Consider the following 17,341-nt stretch of genomic DNA (forward strand, 5'->3'; position numbering starts at 1 on the left):
TATATATATATATATATATATATATATATATATATATATATATATATATATATATATATATATATATATATATATATATAGGGAGAGGCTATTCAGTAGCCGGCTACAAAATAAGTTATTCTGTAGCCACCTCTATTTACTATAATTTTATATACTAATTTACCATAATGTCAATACATATTTACGATAGTTGGGTTACTATAACACATGGGGATATTTACCATAATGTTATATTAAACCACTTAGTAAGGAGTTACTATAATCTCGTAAATTAACATAGTAATTATCATAACTCAAAGTGGCTACAGAATAAGTTATTCTGTAGCCAGCTACAGGATAGTAGTTCTATATATATATATATATATATATATATATATATATATATATATATATATATATATATATATATGGTCAGATTTGAATTTGAATTATTTTTTTTTTGCTGAAAAATCCACTGTAGGAGCGGTTCTTGATTGAACCGCCCTTACAAATACACATAGCAGGGGCGGCTAGTGATACAGCCGCCCTTACAGAAGTCCACTACGGGGGCGGCTGATATTACCAGCCACCCCTACAGAGGGCACTGTAGGGGCGGCTGAAAACATCAGCCGCCCCTACGGAGGGCACTGCAGGGATGGCTGAAAACACCAGCCGCCCATACAGAGGGCACTGCAGGGGCGGTCAGGAAATCGCCCCTACAGAGGCACCCTCTGTAGGAACACCCTGGAAAGGGCGGCTGACACAGCCGCCCCTACAGTTAAATTCTGTAGTAGTGCCTCTCGAACTCGAATGTTTGAGAGCGATGGCCTGAAAATATCAGCTAGACAATACCAGCTCAGAAACTACGAATGTTACTGAGTCAGTAATAGGGTGTCTGGTAGTTCATCGTCTCTCAATCCTCATTTTTTATTTGGCTTATATAATAAAATCTCATTTCTCAGAAACTAGTAGTAATCGGTACTAGTTTTAGGAATAAAATTATTCCACCAAATTTATAGGGTATTTGGTTTGAAAAATGAGTTAATCATCTTCTCACTCTTTTTTTTGTTTGGTTTGTATAATAGAATGAGCTGATGCATCATCACCTCATTCCTCACAAGCTACTAATCCATAATAGTACGAGGAATGTAGTCATCACACCAAATTTTGGAAATGAACTTATGATGCACCACCTCATCTAGAATGGTTTGATCCCTTAAACCAAACACCCTATTAAGGGATTGACTTATGGTGCACTATCTCATATGAACGATTTGATTCCTCAACCGAACGCCTTATAAGCAGTGGCAGAGCTCGTCAATTTTGAAAGCCTAGACCACGATCAAAGCATGTGTACCACTAGCACCGGGTTATATAGTCTGCACCGGATGTAATACTAATAGATAACAAAACTAGTTCTTCTAACATTCATGGTTTTTGAACAACATCTTTTATTCTCCTAGTGCTTGTACAAAAGGTTGGCTTTGTGATACTGGCTGTACAAGGGTGTGTTGCTTCAGCTTATTATGGCTGCTGTTGCATCTCCACAATAACTTTCTATTGTATACAAAACATAAAGTAGCACCCGTCACAGCCAAAAAAAGTAGAACCGAACAGGCCCAATTAACGTAGGAGGAGGAGAGAAAAAACTAGTGGGGATTGTGACGACCGGCGGGCAAAGATGTGGATCATGAAGGATAGGGATCGCAGGTACTTGGGAATCGCAGGTGCTCTTTTCTCTCCGGTGGCGTTTGTAAAATAGGAAATATGGGTTTTGGATAATCGGAGATGAAGATAGGGATATGAAATCCCATACCTCTACTTTTATCCCAATCTATTTCTCTTTCTCTATCTCATCAATCTCCATCCAAACGTGTTTGGGCCAGTTAGGATTAAGACATTTGACCCAACGTATTTTCAGTCGAGCTAGAAATTCACGTAGCTTCGAGAGATATTTTGGATCACGTCTAAGACCGTGGCCCTAGAGTCCTAGACCCACGTCCGCTTCTTATTATTATCTATAACGGGAGACATTTTGCAGTGACACAGCTTGTCCGCAGTCTGCAGCGACAAAGCGCCGCCGTCTGCTTGTTCCGACATGGGCCTCGTGACGGCCCAGGACCACAAACCCACTCAAGAAACCTCGCGTAGCTTCGCCTCGGTTACGCCGTGCGCCAACGAACCACGCTGGCGCTCGTGCTCGCGCCCCAGTTCCGCTCCGACTCCGATCGACCGATACACACACACACACACAAAAGCCTCGTCCTTTTGCGTCACCTCGACGCCACATCTCTCCGAGCCCCACCCGCCGAGCCGCTGCCCCGCCCCGCCCCGCAATCAGACCCCAGCTGCTGCCCCGATCCGCCCCCCTCCCCCCACCGCCGACGCGCGATGCGCGGGAGCCGGAGGCGGCGCCTCCAAAACCCAAGCTAGGAGTGGGAGATTCCGATCCTCCGCACGCGCGCGCGCGCCATGGAGCCGGTGCCCCGGAAGCGCAAGGGCGCCCCCCCGGCGTGCTCCGCCGCCAGGTCCCTCCAAGATTTGGCCTCCCGCAAGCGCGCCTGCCGCGGTTCCGAGCCGCCGCAGTCCCCCCGCCGCGCCGACGCGGCCGCCCCCGCCGTGGTGATGACGGCCCCCGCGGCGAGCGGCGCGTCGGCGTCGGCGGGGGTCTTCCTCCCGGGGCGCGGGCTCAAGCGGAAGGTGGGCTGCATCGACAGCGCCACGCGGATCGGGCGGCGGAAGCGGCTGGAGAGCGAGTACGACCTCGGCGAGGAGATCGGGCACGGCAAGTTCGGGTCCGTCCGCGTCTGCCGCCCCAAGGCCGCCCGGGGCGAGGAGGAGTTCGCCTGCAAGGCGTTGCCCAAGAACGGCGGGGACACGGCCCACCGCGAGGTGGAGATCATGCAACACCTCTCGGGCCACCCGGGCGTCGTCACGCTCAGGGCCGTCTTCGAGGACGCCGACGCCTTCTACCTCGTCATGGAGCTCTGCCACGGCGGACGGCTCCTCGATGAGGTGGCCAGGGAGGGTAAGCTCTCGGAGCGCCGCGCCGCCAATGTGATCAAGGAGCTCATGGCCGTCCTCAAGTACTGCCACGAGATGGGTGTCGTGCATAGGGACGTCAAGCCGGAGAATGTTCTGCTCACCAAGGCTGGAAGGTTGAAGCTTGCAGATTTCGGATTGGCCGTGCGAGTTGCCGATGGTAAGTACCTAGAAAGATTGCCACTTCTGTCTAGTCGAATTGGTTCTATTCTGACAATGTAGTTCCTTAAAAATGCTGCCAGATTAGTAGATAACAATGGTGGAGAACGAGAATTACTCAATATAGGAAGATTTAATCACATCAAATTCTTATGGTGTTGTAGTGGTTACTATCTTGTCGTTGCGCTCAAATTCTGCATTAGGAAGAATGGTTTATTTTGCTAATGCACACATAAAACTAGGTCTTTGGCAGGGTTTTCCAGTTCATGCTGCATTTGCACATTGTCACTAGCATTTAAAAGGCATTTTACAGGGGATTTGAAATGTGCAAGTTGTGTTTTCAGTGATGACTTGGTATCAGGTACTCATTCACTGTGTCATTTTGTTTTGTTAGGTCTGTCAAGAGTCGAAGTGGTGCTAATTTGGTAGTTGCAGTCGAGTTGTTGTCATCCGGAGGTAGTTGTTACTCCCGAGTTCTGGATATTTGGGTTCACAGCATCAATAGAATGACATCATGGTGGTGATGTCATGTGGGGCCAACAGTACAGCCGCCGGCCTTGGACACGAGGTACAGCCAGGGCAGCCCCCAAGGGGGCGCATGGCCTGGAAGAACCCAAGGAGGCTTAGGCGGCTGGAGGGGCTGCAGTCTCTAAGGTAATTAAGTAGAAGTTGAAGAGATTAAGGAATTAATTAGCCAGCTAGCTAGCAGTTAAGGGCTAGCACAAGTAGCAATGGAGCAGAGCTCCTATATGTACCCCTGTACTCGTTGAAGGAAGTAAGAAAGAAGTTATTTCCAAATCTCCCTCTCTCTCTCTCTGCTATTCTTAATCTCATCCTCTACTGTGGTAGTCAGGCAAAAACCCTGGCACCTCCATTACCTGGTTCAAGCTATGAACTGAGAAGCCAAGGGCCTCCAACTCTAGGCGCCCAGGTCCTTGACAACTTGGTATCAGCTAGCCGGCGATCTTCTTCCACCTCCGCCCCACACTCCAACCCACCAGCCACCTCACCATCAACCCCTGCTTCACCCACCGCCTCAGCAGCCTCCACATCCTTGCCAATGGCTGAGCCGTCCACCGCTGACCTGGCCAAGATGATCCAGGCCCTCACCACCACCATGAACGCCTCCATCAGCGACCTTCAACAGCAGGTCGCCATTCTTCAGCAAGCGCAGCCACAGGCGTTCTCTGGCTCAGGATCGCGTGGTTCGGGTCACGGTGACCACCACGCGGACCGCCCACCTCGGTTCCAGAAGCTGGACTTTCCCAAGTTCGACGAGAAATCTGATCCGCTGGCCTTTCTTAACCGGTGTGAGTCGTATTTCCATCAACAACGTATTGCAGTTGAGGAGCAAGTTTGGATGGCGTCATACAACCTGGAAGATGGCGCTCAGATGTGGTTCATCCAAGTGCAGCAGAACGAGGGTACGCCGTCTTGGCGCCGCTTCTCCGAGCTCCTCAACCTTCGCTTTGGGCCGCCGATCCGCTCCAATCCCCTTGGTGAGCTAATGGCATGCAAGCGGACGAGCTCGGTAGCAGAGTACCAGACCCACTTCGAGGCGTTGCTTCCTCGCGTCGGCACGCTCACAGAGGCACAACGCGTCCAAGCGTTTACGGCAGGACTACAGCCGCCGCTCAGCCTCGACGTGGAAGTCCACAATCTGCAGTCCCTCGTCATCGTCATGAGCCTCGCGCGCAAGCTGGAGCTGCGCGAGCAGTACTACACCGCTGCTGTTCCAGCTCCGCCTGCGCCACGGCAGGCCACGCGCGGCCTCTTGACAGGGCCACCACAACAGCTGGCCCTGCCAGCACCCCCACCCCATGCAGCGGCCCTTTCCCTCACCATCGAAGGCCGCCAAGTGAAGAGGCTGTCCCAATCAGAGATGGAGGAGCGGCGCTGATTGGGCCTCTTTCAACTGCAACGAGAAATATGGCAGGGGTCACAACCGCGTCTGCAAGCACATCTTCCTCCTCAATCTGGCTGAGGCCGATGACGACGACGACCCTGAGTAGACCGACGCTGCGGTTGACAGCCCGATCATCTCACTGCTGGCCATGGCAGGCGTCTGCTCCAGCGAGACCATGCAGGTCCGCATCCAGCTGGGCGGGGCGTCCTTACTGGCCCTGCTGGACTCGGGCTCCACCCACAACTTCGTGTCCGAGGAAGCAGCGGCACGCACCTCCCTCAGGCTTCAACCACGCGGCAACATGAAGGTCACAGTGGCAAATGGGGAACGGGTGCCATGCCCCGGCGTCTACCGTGCAGTTCCCTTCTCCATCGTCGGCGAACCGTTCTCCACCGACTTCTTCGCACTACCGCTGGCTGGTTATGACGTCGTCCTCGGCACCGAGTGGCTGGCCTCCCTTGGCCCGATCCTCTGGGATTTCGGCGCACTCACCATGTCCTTCTGGCACCGAGATCACAGGGTGTGCTGGACGGGCATCGCTGGGGGCACCAGGCCTTCTCTACGATCGTGCAGCGGGGCTGATCTCTTACCGGCCCTGCTGGACGAGTTTGTCGGGGTCTTCACCGAGCCAACCGGCATGCCTCCGCCTCAATCCCGGAATCACTGCATCAACCTTATTCCGGGGTCCTCGCCGATGACGGTCCGGCTGTACCGCTACCCCGCTTCACACAAAGACGAGCTGGAGCGCCAATGCACCACCATGCTGGAACAAGGGCTTATCCAGCGTAGCACATCAGCGTTCTCCTCCCCGGTCTTGCTGGTCAAGAAGGCCGATGGGACGTGGCGTTTCTGCGTCGACTACCGGGCCCTCAACGCTATTACAGTCAAGGATGCCTACCCCATTCCAGTGGTCGACGAGCTCTTGGATGAGTTGAATGGCGCCCGGTTCTTCACCATGTTAGACCTCCGCTCCGGCTATCATCAGGTTCGCATGAACCCAGCCGACGTGAAGACGGCGTTCAGAACCCACGATGGGCTCTATGAGTTCCTCGTCATGCCGTTCGGGCTGTGCAACGCCCCTGCAACATTTCAAGCATTGATGAACGATGTTCTCTGCCCCTTCCTGCGCCGCTTCGTCCTCGTCTTCTTCGACGACATACTCATCTACAGCGCCTCGCTGGCTGAACACCTTCGCCATGTGCGCGCTGTCCTCACTGTGCTGCATCAACACCGGCTGTTCGTCAAAAGATCCAAGTGTGCCTTTGGTGTTGACTCCATCGCGTATCTGGGGCACATCATTTCAGCATAGGGGGTGGCCATGGATCCCGACAAAGTCCAGGCCGTCGCTGATTGGCCACAGCCCCGATCGGTGCGCGCGGTCCGAGGTTTTCTTGGGCTTGCGGGGTACTACCGTAAGTTCGTCAAGGATTTTGGCGCCATAGCAGCACCCTGACGGCCCTACTGAAGAAGGAAGGGTTCACCTGGAATGAGGCAGTGGCCGCAGCCTTCGTCGCCCTCAAGACAACCATCACTATAGCACCGGTACTGGCCCTGCCCGACTTCAAGCAGCCGTTCATCGTAGAGTGCGACGCTTCGACACATGGCTTTGGGGCCGTTCTCCTTCAAGATTAGCACCCCATCGCCTTCTTCAGCCGCCCTGCTGCCCCTCGACATCAGTCCTTGGCGGCATATGAGCGGGAGCTGATTGGATTGGTGCTGGCCATTCACCACTGGAGGCCGTACCTTTGGGGACGTCGCTTCCTGGTACGTACTGACCATTTCAGCCTCAAATTTCTTTTGGATCAGCGGCTAGCCACCATTCCCTAGCACCATTGGGTGGGCAAGTTGCTGGGCTTCGACTTTTCCATGGAATACAAGGCGGGCAGCACCAATATGGTGGCCGACGCCTTGTCCTGCCGTGACACGGAGGCAGCGATCTTGGCGCTCTCGGGACCGTGTTTTGACTTCATCGAGCGTCTGCGACAAGCTAATATTCAGGACGCCGCGCTGGTCGCCATCAAGGAGGAGATCAGTTCCTCCCAGCGCGCAGCTCCCTGGTCCCTCGTCGACGGGCTGGTTGCGTTCCAGGGGTGCCTCTACATCCCGCCTGGCGCCCCCCTTCTCCAGGAACTCCTCTCTGCCATTCACGATGACGGCCACGAAGGAGTCCAACGCACACTCCAGCGCCTCCGCTGCGACTTCCACTCGCCGAACCTGCGTGTTGTGGTCCAGGACTATGTGCGTGCATGCGCCACCTGTCAACGCTACAAGTTCGAGCACCTGCACCCAGCAGGCCTTCTTCCCCTGCCGGTGCCAACAATAGTTTGGGCGGACATCGGGATGGATTTCATCGAAGCTTTGCCGCGCGTGGGAGGCAAATCCGTCATCCTCACCATTGTTGATCGGTTCAGCAAATACTGCCACTTTATTCCGCTGGCCCATCCTTACTCCGCGGAGTCCGTGGCGCAGGCTTTCTTCTCCGACATCGTGCGCCTGCACGGTATCCCGCAGTTCATTGTCTCGGACAGGGACCCCGTGTTCACCTCCATCTTCTGGAAAGAGCTGCTGCGCCTCGCCGGAGTCAAGCTCCACATGACGACGGCATTCCACCCGTAGTCTGATGGCCAGACAGAAGCAGCCAACAAGGTGATCATCATGTATTTGCGCTGCCTGACTGGCGATCGTCCCCGTCAGTGGCTGCGTTGGTTGCCATGGGCGGAATACATCTACAACACCGCCTTTCAGTCCGCGCTCAAGACCACGCCATTGCAACTCGTCTACGGTCGTGAGCCACCCTCCATCCGCTCCTATGAGCCTGGCGAAACCAGGGTGGCTGCGGTGGCCAAGACCATGGCTGAACGCGATGAAATGCTGGCTGATGCCTGGGCCCAGCTGGAGCAAGCTCAGGCCATCTACAAGCGGTTCTACGACAAGCATCACCGCGACGTTCAGTACAGCGTGGGTGATTGGGTCTGGCTTCGTCTCCGCCATCGCGCCCCGGCCTCCCTCCACGGCGTCACCAAAGGGAAGCTTCGACCCCGGTACTATGGGCCGTACCGCATCTCTGCCATCATCGACAACGTCGCCTACCGCCTTGAGCTTCCTCCCCGCGCCCGGCTGCACGATGTCTTCCACGTCGGGCTCCTGAAGAAGTTCGTGGGCACTCCCCCGGCCATCCCCCCAGCTCTGCCTCCGATGCATCATGGCGCCACACAGCCGGTTCCAGAACGTGCCTCACGCACCAGGCTGGCCCGAGGCGTCCGCCAAGTACTGATACATTGGCAAGGCGAGCCCTCAGCCTCCGCTACCTGGGAGGACATTGACAGCTTCACCGAGCGTTACCCAAGCTTCCAGCTCGAGGACGAGCTGCTCGTCGAGGGGGGGGAGAGATGTCATGTGGGGCCAACAGTACAGCCGCCGGCCTCGGACACGAGGTACAGCCAGGGCAGCCCCCAAGGGGGCGCATGGCCTGGAAGAACCCAAGGAGGCTTAGGCGGCTGGAGGGGCTGCAGTCTCTAAGGTAATTAAGTAGAAGTTGAAGAGATTAAGGAATTAATTAGCCAGCTAGCTAGCAGTTAAGGGCTGGCACAAGTAGCAATGGAGCAGAGCTCCTATATATACCCCGGTACTCGTTGAAGGAAGTAAGAAAGACCCTATATGTACCCCTGTACTCGTTGAAGGAAGTAAGAAAGAAGTTATTTCCTAATCTCCCTCTCTCTCTCTCTCTCTCTCTGCTATCCTTAATCTCATCCCCTATTGTGGTAGTCATGCAAAAACCCTGGCACCTCCATTACCTGGTTCAAGCTATGAACTGAGAAGCCAAGGGCCTCCAACTCTAGGCGCCCAGGTCCTTGACAGGTGAGGTAGTCAGGTCATCGTTACTGCTACATGGGTCATGTGGTTTTAAGGCATTTGTGTGCTTCTGTGCGCTAGATATAGGCATATAGCAGCCTAACTGGTTTTAAGGCCAGTAATAATTTGCTCATCAGGAGGTGGTAAAATGTCTGTTAGTAGTTTCCTTGTGTATGTGATCAGACTAACACTAACATGTCTTTGTTTTCCTGTAAAACTATGTATGAAACCATGACGTGATTATATTGGATGAGCTTACCCTGTTTTGTTTCAATGCACTTATCGTTATACAAGGAATATGTTGAAACACAATTCCTTGCATATGGCAATTATGATATTTCTTTCTAGAATATTGACAAATTGTTTGATCATTATTTTTCGTTCTGAGATTTTGTAGTGTCGCACAAATGGACCATTTGCCATTCGGTATTTTAGTCTGTCTGCCATTTAGATTCTGTGATATGACCTGGCTGCTATGTTAATATCCGTAGATCTTTATTGAAACGTATTTACTTGAGGTTTGAGGTTACAGGTTACAAACGTGGTATTCTCTGGCTAGAAAAAAAACAAGTTGCATCTAGGTCAAAACTAGATGATGCTCTTGAATCGTCTATATGACTCTTTCACTTGCTACAGGTTTGATGCTCACTAATATGTTCCTCAACTTTGAGCAGGTCAGCAATTGATTGGTGTTGCTGGCAGCCCCGCGTATGTGGCACCTGAGGTTCTACTAGGAAATTACTCGCAAAAAGTAGATATATGGGCTGCTGGGGTGCTTCTGCATGTTCTATTGATGGGCACTCTTCCATTCCAAGGAAATTCTGTCGAAGCTATCTTTGATGCTATAAAGACTGTCGAGCTTGACTTTCACAGCAGTCAGTGGGCATCGGTGTCAATGCTTGCTCGTGATCTCATTGGCCGAATGCTTAATCGAGATGTCTCTTCAAGACCCTATGCCGAAGATGTTCTCCGTGAGTTCAAGCATCCTTATAGCTTATGCTTCTTTGATGTGATTTCTCATTGACTCTTCCAATGGCTTTGAACACAGGGCACCCCTGGGTCTTATTCTACACTGAATGCCCGCAGAAAGCTGAATTCTCTGACCTATGGGGTACTAACAAGACTGCAACTCCCATGATTCATAGGGAGAGAGTTAGGTTTGATTACTGCGAGTCTTTATCTTCAGAATCCTCAAGTGACAACTCTGAAGAGCAAGATGAATGTGGTATAGTTGACGCACTGGCGACAGCAATAACACAGGTGAGGATATCAGAGCCCAAGAGGACCCGGCTGTTCAGCCCAGCCAACGGGCTGTTGCCGCCAAGCAGGAACACTCTCCGAACTTGAAGAGGAATCCGTGTGTGGCTTTCTGACTTGACCTACCTAGCCAGCCCCCTTGTTTGTATATATGAGCTCTGTGATTTTGTAGATGTAAAATTGTTTGCCGTGGTTGATGTTTTGCAATTGCTAGCTCGCTGAGGCTGTAATCCTCTGTAAATATATCCACTGTTGTCATCGTTTTTCTTTACATCGATGACACCATAATTGATTCGTTTTTAGTTTCGTTTGGTGCGCGTGGATAGTGCCATTGTTGTACTATATACTGTCACGGTGCGTTTGTGGGCTTCTGAGCGTCGAAAGCGGTGACGAAATACCCTCCTTTTCGCTAACGTTTCATTCCTTGTTCGCTGGTGTTTGCGTTTGTGGGCTTCTGAAGCACAAAAACCTTGTTCGGCTTGCCCTCTGGGCCTTAGGCTGGGCGTTCGGGCGCAGTGGGCCGGTGAGAAAGGCGTAGGTGGGCCTATATGGTTTCGCCTTCAACTGTGATTGATGGGTCGGGCTACAATAGCTGTGACTAATGGGCCGGACTACGATTAGTACTAATAGGACTGTTTCAGTTATCGGTCAGGGGGCACTGGCCCACGATCGGCCGGTCTGCTCCGGAACGAATTCTAACCCTGCTAGCTATATATATCTCCGACAACACAACCTCTACTAACGCGAGTACGAGCACCGCGCTTGCCAGCCCGACGCCGCCGCTGCCCTCCCAAGTAAATACGTAACTATGAATATGAAAAATTGCATTTTTCAAAATTACAATAATACGATGGACGAACGACGGGAATTAAACCTATACACTAGTGGATTCACAATCCACTGTCCTTGATCCACCTCTTATCCGGCTAAAGGAGTTTCTCTTTTTTTTCATTCATTATTATTCTATTTATTCTGACCTTCGTACCTCGATCGAGATAGTGGACATATGAATGCCACTCTTTAAAATAAAAAAGGAAGTAATCAGCTATGACACGAAAAAAAACCAATCCTTTTGTAGCTGGACATCGCTCGGTCCTCCTCCTCTCTCCTAACCGGCGATATCGTTGGTGGATATAGAAGTAGGACCCGATCCCTTTAGGTTTTGTGGATCCTTGTTGATCCAGGTTTCATTTTCTCGTATCATTATCGAGGTGGTGGCGACGATGATTGTTTGGAATAATATCTCTCTAGCCTCTCCCTACCTCCAACGATGTTTGATCCTAGCATCGGAGAAGGACTAGTGAGAGTTTGGTTTGTCATATGTTGTTCTTCTTCATTGACTTTTGTTGTGTTTATCAGAGTAAGCCGTTGGTTGGCTTTCGATACGGCAATCTCAGCCTCTTCATTTGATCTGTTCTGACAGCAAGGTCCGACATCTTCAACGCGTTGTTCTAATCGTGAAAGATTGTAAGCATGCGTCCTTTGGAGGTTTTCTCCAGCCGATGTTCTTTCAATGTATACTAGATCTCGTTGTCAGCGGCGAGTGGCTTTTTTCGGTCTTCAAAGCCTTGTCTAGGGAGGGTGTTTGCAGGTGTCCCTTTTCTTTGTTGTCTTCACAGTGCGATCTTCAAACTCCTGCATGCAGTGGATGTTCGAAGGAAGAAGAAGACAGATTTGGTCTTTGATGAACTCTTATTTTTAGAGGTCGTTTTGTGTCTTTTTGTCCATCATGTAACACCCGTTTGAGTATCTTTATTAAAAAAAGCTATATATCTTGCCATGCAACCTATCCACCCCTAGCAAAGCACTATTACATACAATTAAAACCCAATAGCACATGCAATTGCAATGACTACATCAGCATGACACACAAGCATTTTATTGTCCACGTCAACATGCTACGGAACCTATTAATTTGCAATTTTCACAGCAACACGTGGGGTAAGCTTCTAGTATAAATACAACCAAATCCAAGCATGCCTAAGCTTACCAACTGTCGGCAAAGCAATCACATCAGACTGATTAAAGATGGCATCTGAAAGGATCAAGATGCCCAAGAGGAGGTGAATTGGGCTAATTCTAAATTCTTTGTAATACTTAAGTCCTACACTTAGCCCACTTCATCCATTGTGCCTAGAATGTGATTTTATTATTCTACTGCACAAAAGTTTAGCACCCTAAGTTACAATCCTACTCTAGCATGATAATTCTAGGAATGTAAAGACAAGAAATGAATTACTCGAATGTAAATGCTCAAAGTAAAGAGAGGGAAAGGAACGCGGCGATATTTTGCCGAGGTATCGAAGAGTCACCACTCTCCACTAGTCCTCGTTGAAGCACCCGCGCAAGGGTGTAGCTCCCCCTTGATCCGTGCAAGGATAAAGTGCTCTCTACGGGCTGATTCTTCGACACTCCATCGCGGTGAATCGCCCACAACCGCTCACAACTTTAGTTGGGTCATCCACAAGCTTCGCCAGATGATCATCAAACTCCCAATCACCACCAAGCCGTCTAGGTGATGGTGATCACCAAGAGTAACAAGCACAAACTCTCACTTGACCACGACAAGCCTAATGAGAAGGGTGGATGCACACTTGCTACTCTCCTTGCACTAATGAGGCCATAATCTTGGATTCTCAAATCTCAATCACCTCGCTAGGCTCTTGCTCTCCTTTGCACTCTCAAGGGTGTTTCTCAGCTGAACAAATGGGTAAGAGACCTCCTTTGGATGAGTGGAGTAAGTATTTATACCCCCCTCATTCAAAACATAACGTTTAGAGGCTGAGTCATCATTCTGTGAGGTGACCGAACGCTCTGGTCAGGGTGACCAGACGCTCCGATCAGTTACCCCTACCACTATCTTAGAAAGAGCTATTAAGTTCTGACCAGACTCTGACCTACATCCGATCAGCACTGACTGGAAGCGTCCGGTCACAAAAAAACGCTCTCTGGAACCTTACTGATGTTGACCGGACGCTGGCACCCAGAGTCCGGTCACTTTGCTGTTCAGCGTCCGGTCAGTTACTGGATCCTGACCAGCATCCAGTCAACACTGACCAGACATGTCCGATTAGGAAACTTCCTCTCTGGAGTTGACCAGACATAGGCACCCAGCATCCGGTCACTTTTCACTCAGCATCCGGTCATAACCAGACGGCTCTAGTTGATCAAATGAACTAATCGGACTCACCCTTCAGCATTCGGTCACAACCAGACCAACGTCCGATTAGTCATTTGACCCTTGATTCACTTCCAACTTGAGATCATATGTGAATGAAGTTTGCTCCAATTGATCTTAGGGCTACTCCTGAGCTATCTAGTGTTAGATTTGATAAGTGTGCACCACACCTAACCCACTAGACTCACCTAGGTCAAGCTACTAGTCCATACCCCCCTTAATAGTACGGCTAAAGGAAAAAACAAAGTCCTAAACTACTCTAAGTGTCTCTTCAACACCAAATGACACTTAGAACTAGTCTGTTCTTAACCTTGTCGTCCATCATTTGAAAACTGAAGTGATTTCCATCATAGGGGCATGACAACCATGATTGTCCAATCAATTGCCTATTACCATGACCTAACTAAAATTGCCTCTACAAAACACATGTTAGTCATAAGTAATCTCGTATTGTCATTAATCACTGAAACCCAACTAGGCGCCTAGATGCTTTCAATCTCTCCCTTTTTGGTGATTGATGACAACACAACCTCGAGTATGTAAAAGAGATGAGGTTTTCAACATGCTTGGCTCATATAAGATTTTGATAATAAGAGCAAAGGAGTTAGACATGCTTATATGACCCAAGCCACCATGGTGTACTCATTAGATATGAATTAAGCATGAGTACAAGAAGTAAAGCTCATTTGAATCGGAGTAAAAATGGGAAGCAAAGCAAATGAGCATAATGAAGTGACATAACATATATATAAATCAAAGTAGAGAGCACACATGTCACATAAGTATCATAATCACACGTATGTAGTTCAATGCATGAAAGTAAACGTGAATGCATAATGTATCACACATAGAGCCAAAAGAAATAAATCATATTCTCCCCATAGATGTAACTGCTCCCCCTAGATCTAACACACTCGGTCGCTCTCCCCCTTTGGCAGTCAAGCACCAAAACCTAAGGGTCGGACGACGGGGCAGGAGCAGTCGAGTCAGGCGCTGAGGTGCGGTGAGAAATCTAGAACTGAGCAGCAGCATCCTCTGACCCTAAGCTCTGAGCAGTCTGACCCTCTATCGCTAGAAGTGAAGGTGAAGTGGTCTGGGTCTGCTCAAGAACTGGCGCAGCCTGTGACTCTGGAAGTATCACTATAGGAGGTGGCTCTGATGATGCAATAGACGATGGGAGCGTCTTTGTAGTGCCAGTAACTAGAGCAACTGTGGCAGGGATAGGGACTCATAACTCTGGTGGTGTAGGCTACCCTGTAAGCTCACTAAATGTCGCACCGAGGCTCCTAGATACTGGGGTGTCAGTCACTAGCACTGAGGAGCTCTAAGGCAAAGTGAAGCCCGTAACAATAGGAGTGAAAGTGAGGACCCTAGGCTATCACTGGCGAAGCAAACCACTAGGACACATGCTCTGTAGGCGAAGCAAACTAAGTAGCTGGCTGTCCCTAACTCTAAATCCCATTGGGTTGTACAGCTAGAGTCACTAAAGTGGTGGTAGGCTGGCCGATCTAAGGTGTAGACTGCGGAGGAGCCGCCCCGATAGCAGTAAAGACATGCTGCATGAATCCAAGTAACTGCTGCTAGATCATAAGCTGCTGCTACTGCATGGCCTGCTACTGCCTCTAGAACTCGTCCTATCAAGCCTGAACCTGTGCAAGTGTAGCTGCTGTCTCCTAGGCCTGGCGCACCTAGTCCTGCCTCATCTGCTCAAGTACGGCAAGAAGTGCTGGATCTATCTGCGGTGGCTATGGTGGAGCTGAACTAGAGCCACTAGCCTCTCTGTCGTGTGGTCGAGGAGGCATCTGAGGAATAGGCTGATAATCATCATCATAACTGTTACTAGGGTCGCTCTCAACCACACCCTCCTATTGAGCATCTAGCTGCTTCTCCTCTGTCGCTGCAATGCCCCTAATGATCTCATCCTGCTGGGTTGCTGTCTCTGGGACCTCTGGGCGATGGCTCACAGGCGAGGTGTCCTCGCACTACTATGGCGGAGCATTTGAGTCATGTTATATGGAGGGAACTCAGTAGTAGCACTTGTGTACTCAGCCATCATTTCTAGGGACTTCTGTGTAACTGCCTTTCGAATCAAGAAGGTGATCTAGTGAGCATAAGGCAATTGCCGGTGACCTCTGAACCCCTCTGCAAGTGTGTCCTCCATCTCTGATAGTATGACATCCCAAATATCAAATACAGTCTGTTGCACCAGAGAGTTCACTAACCATAACTAAATACAAGTCAAACCCTCGCGGTAACCCATCCTCGGGAGCAGAGTCCTCATGATAGCATCAAGTAGCTGAGCTGTGGGATTATGGTAACGTGGTGTCCTGCTTGACCCCTCACCAAATGGCTCTGTGAAGCATGGTTTGACAAGGTCTGTAGGAGGCATAAGACCGCTGTGAGGGCATATAGGAGGCTCCATCTGACCATAGCAAACCTCATGAAGGTGAATGGGTGACTCTAGAATCCTGATAATCTTTCTGACCCTTGAGCTCTAGAGCCTGTAGTCATAGCCTCTGAATGCAAAGTGTATGAATCTGTGCGGGTCAATCCAAAGTGAAGAGTAGAACTCATGGACCTATGATGGAACATAGCGGCTAGTCCATCCTAGAAGATTTGTCAGCCCTGGCAGATAAGAGAGGTGAGGACGAATCTGCTCACATGCTGCTGCAACAAGTGACTCTATGGAGCAAACTCTCTGAGATCTAAAGGCAACTCTACTATTCAGATAAGCATTGTAGAAGTCCTCCTATAGTACTGTATAGAAGCGCTCTGAAGCACGCTCATCCCGCCTCGACAGAAACCAGTCCTCAAACTATACAAAATGGAGCTACTGCACCTGCTTGGCTATGGCTGCCCTCAGGTCAAGGTGAGTCACCAGAGGCGGACCCTGTGGTCTAGAAGGTGGACGAGAGCCCCTCCTCTGTGTCTCAGGCCTCGGTGACACCTGAGTACATGTACGACTAGAGCATCAATGCTATGGCTATGCTGCCAGCTCTGTCTCCTTAGTCTGCTCTGGCTGCTGAGTACCCTCTGTTTGCTCCGCTGGCTATGTCTATTGCTCTATCTCTCCCTAAGGCTAACTCTCCTCTAAAGCGACATGTCGTCCTCCAAGCATGACAGTCCCAGCTGGACTACCATGAAGACTCTCAACCCTCTCGATGGTGGCCCTCTGAGTTGGTGATAGCTGATCTATAATACAGACACCACTCCTAGCTCCACCTCTCTCTGCTTGCTCAGCAGCGGCTGCCACTACTGTTGCTCTCTGTCTCCACATCAACAAGCTTCTGCTTCTTTGTTGTGGTCCTTTTTGCCTTCCCCTTCTCTTGAGCAGACAGGCGAGGCGGAGACCTTGGATCCTCATCACCGGGACCACCTCTAGCATTCTTGACTCGTGCCATTGCTGGATCTAAAAAGAAATACTGCAATGAACAAGAATCAACTGCCAACTAACACTCGCGAGGCTTGGCCCCGAGTTAACTGACCACTGCCAGAACAACCTCAAGAACACTGACTCGCTGACGAACTAGTGATCAATGAGCAAGGAAGAGAATCATGGGGCACCACTGGGTTGGCAAAGACTAGGGTTAGGATTTGGCACGACATGGTGCGATGGCCGAAAAATGTAAAGTAGGCGTGGCTGGGGCACGGCAAGGTAGAGTTGCTGTGGCACGACAGCACTATGCGGGCGCGGTGGCGTGGGCGAGGTTGGCATGAGTGCGGCACTGGCGTGGATGCAGCAGGCACGGTGGAGCAATGCAGCACGAATGGGGACGGTGCTGGCACAGCAGCGCTGCTGCGGTGCGGGCGTGGGAGCGTGAAGCAGGCGTGGCGGTGGAGGCATGGCTAGGGCATGAGCGCATGGGGCGGGCATGGATGGCTATGATGTAGAAGTCAGTGCATTGGTTAGGGTAAACGTGGAGCGACGCGATATACAGGATGTATATATGGTGGCCCCCTGTGTTGGA

The 17,341-nt window shown here is 50.7% G+C and overlaps 1 pseudogene; it reads left to right on the forward strand.

The window, feature by feature from the left end:
- Nucleotides 1-2,307: 2,307 nt before the first annotated feature.
- LOC136477096 (serine/threonine-protein kinase PEPKR2-like) lies at nucleotides 2,308-10,493 on the forward strand (annotated as a pseudogene).
- Nucleotides 10,494-17,341: the final 6,848 nt, after the last annotated feature.

This window comes from Miscanthus floridulus, chromosome 8, assembly GCF_019320115.1.
Source record: "Miscanthus floridulus cultivar M001 chromosome 8, ASM1932011v1, whole genome shotgun sequence".
NCBI lineage: Eukaryota > Viridiplantae > Streptophyta > Magnoliopsida > Poales > Poaceae > Miscanthus > Miscanthus floridulus.